Raw genomic sequence first — 4,101 nt, forward strand, 5'->3', positions numbered from 1 at the left:
TTACTAACTACTAATGATCATGTAGTGAAGACACAAATATAGATAAGCACTTAACATAGAAAACGAAAAACATAAGAAATAAGAACAAGGAATGAATCCACCTTAGTGATGGTGGCGTTTCCTTCTTGAGGAACTAATGATGTCCTTGAGCTCTTCTATGTCTCTTCCTTGTCTTTGTTGCTCCTCCCTCATTGCTTTTTTGATCTTCTCTTATTTCATGAAGGATGATGGAGTGCTCTTGATGTTCCACCCTTAGTTGTCCCATGTTGGAACTTAATTCTCCTAGGGAGGTGTTGATTTGCTCCCAACAGTTTTGTGGAGGAAAATGCATATGAGGCATCTCCGGGATCTCATGGTGATGAGCTTCCTGCGCCTCTTGAGTTTGAAAGGGACCTCAGGGATCACCTTCTTCTTGACCACAACATCATAGAAGAGGTCTTGATGGGTTTTGGAGATGAACCTTTCCATCTCCCATGACTCGGAGGTGGAAGCTTTTGTCTTCCCTTTCCTTTTTCTAGAGGATTCTCCGGTCTTAGGTGTCATCAATGGTAATAGAAAAACAAAAAGCTTATGCTTTTACCACACCAAACTTAGAATTTTTTTCGCCCTCGAGCAAGAGAAGAAAGAAAAGATGAAGAAGAAGAAGAAGAAAAGATGGAGAAGAGGGGGGAGGTGTGTTTCGGCCAAGAAGGGAAGAGAGAGTTGTGTTGTGTGAAAATGAGGAAGAATGGAAGGCTTTATATAGGGAAGGGAGGGGGTGAGGTTTCGGCCATATAGGGTGGGTTTGGGTGGGAAATTGATTTTGAATTTTGAAGGTAGGTGGAGTTTATGAGGTAGGTTTATGGGGAAGAGTGGATGGATGTGAGTGGTGAAGAGGTGATGGGAAAGAGAGATTGAGGTGATTGGTGAAGGGTTTTGGGGAAGAGTGTTTATGGGATTGTGTGAAAGAGGGGTGAGAAGAAGTGAGTGGAGGTAGGTGGGGATCCTGTGGGGTCCACAGATCCTGAAGTGATCCTGTGGGGTCCACAGATCCTGAGGTGTTCAAGGATTTAAAACCTTGCACCAAATTGGGCATGCAAAATGCCCTTGCACACAACTCTGGGCGTTCAGCGCTAGATTGGTGCTTGTTCTGGGCGCTGAACGCCCATTTGTAGCCTATTTCTGGCGTTGAACGCCAGAACCATGCTTGTTCTGGGCGTTCAGCGCCAGCTCTCCTCCAGGGTGCATTTCTGGCGTTCAGCGCCAGAACCATGCTCTGTTCTGGCGTTGAACGCCCAAAACATGCTTCTTACTAGCGTTTAAACGCCAGTAAGGTCTTCCTCCAGGGTGTGATTTTTCTTCTGCTGTTTTTGATTCCGTTTTCAATTTTTATATTTATTTTGTGACTCCACATGATCATGAACCTAATAAAACATGAAAAACAAAAATAAAATTAGATAATTAAACATTGGGTTGCCTCCCAACAAGCGCTTCTTTAATGTCAATAGCTTGACAGTGGGCTCTCATGGAGCCTCACAGATGTGCAGAGCTTTGTTGAAACCTCCCAACACCAAACTTAGAGTTTGGATATGGGGGTTTGACACCAAACTTAGAGTTTGGTTGTGGCCTCCCAACACCAAACTTAGAGTTTGACTGTGGGGGCTTTGTTTGACTCTGCTTTGAGAGAAGCTTTTTATGCTTCATCTCCATGGATGCAGAGAGAGATCCTTGAGTTGTAAACACAAGGTTGTCCTTATTTAATTGAAGAATTAATTCTCCTCTGTCCACATCAATCATATCTCTTGCTGTGGCTAGGAAAGGTCTTCCTAGGATGATGGATTCATCCTCTTACTTTCCAGTATCCAGGACTATGAAATCAGCAGGGATGTAAAGGCCTTCAACCTTTACTAACACGTCCTCTACTTGTCCATAAGCCTGTTTTCTTGAATTGTCTGCCATCTCTAATGAGATTTTAGCAACTTGTACCCCATAGATTCCCAGTTTCTCTATTACAGAGAGGGGCATGAGGTTTATTCCTGAACTAAGGTCGCACAGAGCCTTAAAGATCATGGTGCCTATGGTACAAGGTACTATGAACTTTCCAGGATCTTGTCTCTTCTGAGGCAATGTCAGTTGATCCAGATCACTTAGTTCATTGGTGAACAAGGGAGGTTCATCTTCCCAAGTTTCAATGCCAAATAATTTGGCATTCAGCTTCATGATTGCACCAAGGAACTTGGCAGCTTGCTCTTCAGTAACATCCTCATCCTCTTCAGAAGAGGAATACTCATCAGAGCTCATGAATGGTATAAGGAGGTTCAATGGAATCTCTATGGTCTCTAGATGAGCCTCAGAGTCCTTTGGTTCCTCAGAGGGAAGCTCCTTATTGATCACTGGACGTCCCAGGAGGTCTTCCTCCTTGGGATTCATGTCCTCTCCTTTCCTTACAGGTTCGGCCATGGTGTTTATGTCAATGGCCTTGCACTCTCCTTTTGGATTCTCTTCTGTATTGCTTGGGAGAGTACTAGGAGGGATTTCAGTGATCCTTTTACTCAGCTGGCCCACTTGTGCTTCCAAATTTCTAATGGAAGATCTTGTTTCATTCATGAAACTCACAGTGGCCTTGGACAGATCAGAGACTAAGTTTGCTAAATTAGAGGTATTTTGTTCAGAGTTCTCTGTCTGTTGCTGAGTGGATGATGGAAAAGGTTTATTATTGTTAAACCTGTTTCTTCCACCATTATTAAAGCCGTGTTGAGGCCTTTGATCCTTCCATGAGAGATTTGGATGATTTCTCCATGATGGATTATAGGTGTTTCCATATGGTTCACCCATGTAATTTACCTCTGCTACTGCAGAATTCTCAGGATCATAAGCTTCTTCTTCAGAAGATGCCTCTTGAGTACTGTTGTATGCTGCTTGCATTCCGTTCAGACTCTGAGAAATCATATTGACTTGCTGAGTCAATATTTTGTTCTGAGCCAGTATGGCATTCAGAGTATCAATTTCAAGAACTCCCTTCTTCATAGGCGTCCCATTACTCATAGGGTTCCTCTCAGAAGTGTACATGAACTGGTTATTAGCAACCATGTCAATGAGTTCTTGAGCTTCTGCAGGCATTTTCTTTAGGTGAATGGATTCACCTACAGAAGTGTCCAATGACATCTTTGATAACTCAGATAAACCATCATAGAATATATCCAGGATTGGTCCATTCTAAAAGCATGTCAGAAGGACACTTTTTGGTCAGCTGCTTGTATCTTTCCCAAGCTTCATAGAGGGATTCACCTTCTTTCTGTCTGAAGGTTTGAACATCCACTCTAAGCTTGCTCAGCTTTTGAGGAGGAAAGAACTTGGCTAAGAAAGCCGTGACCAGCTTATCCCAAGAGTTCAGGCTATCTCTGGGTTGAGAGTCCAACCACACTCTAGCTCTGTCTTTTACAGCAAAAGGGAAAAGCATGAGACTGTAGACTTCATGATCTACTCCATTAGTCTTAACAGTATCACAGATCTGCAAGAATTCAGTTAAGAACTGAAAAGGATCTTCAGATGGAAGTCCATGAAACTTGCAGTTCTGCTGCATCAGAGAAACTAGCTGAGGTTTCAGCTCAAAATTGTTTGCTACAATGGCAGGAATGGAGATGCTTCTTCCATGTAAATTGGAATTAGGTGCAGTAAAGTCACCAAGCATTCTCCTTGCATTATTGTTGTTGGGTTCGGCTGCCATCTCCTTTGCTTGTTCAAAATTTTCAATAAGGTTGTCTCTGTATTGTTGTAATTTAGCTTCTCTTAGTTTTCTCTTCAGAGTCCTTTCAGGTTCTGGATCAGCTTCAACAAGAATGCCTTTTTCTTTGTTCCTGCTCATAAGAAAGAGAAGAGAAAAAGAAAAGAAGAGGAATCCTCTATGTCACAGTAAAGAGGTTCCTTATTGTTAGTAGAAGAAGAAAAGAAGAGAAAAAATTCGAACACAGATAGAAGAGGGGGTTCGAATTTGGTGAGTGATGTGAGGAAGAGATGTTAGTAGATGAATAAATAGAATAAGATGAGAGAGGGAGAGGATTTTCGAAAATAATTTTTGAAAAGGAGTTAGTAATTTTCGAAAAATAATTTTTGAAAAAGGTT

The 4,101-nt window shown here is 42.1% G+C and overlaps 1 non-coding gene across 1 annotated transcript; it reads left to right on the forward strand.

The window, feature by feature from the left end:
- Window positions 1-3,199: 3,199 nt before the first annotated feature.
- Window positions 3,200-3,307, forward strand: LOC112731535 (small nucleolar RNA R71). Its single transcript, XR_003167309.1, has one exon. It is a non-coding gene; the product is annotated as a small nucleolar RNA R71 (small nucleolar RNA).
- The last annotated feature ends 794 nt before the right edge of the window (window positions 3,308-4,101 follow it).

Source organism: Arachis hypogaea, chromosome 12 (assembly GCF_003086295.3).
Source record: "Arachis hypogaea cultivar Tifrunner chromosome 12, arahy.Tifrunner.gnm2.J5K5, whole genome shotgun sequence".
Taxonomy (NCBI): Eukaryota; Viridiplantae; Streptophyta; class Magnoliopsida; order Fabales; family Fabaceae; genus Arachis; species Arachis hypogaea.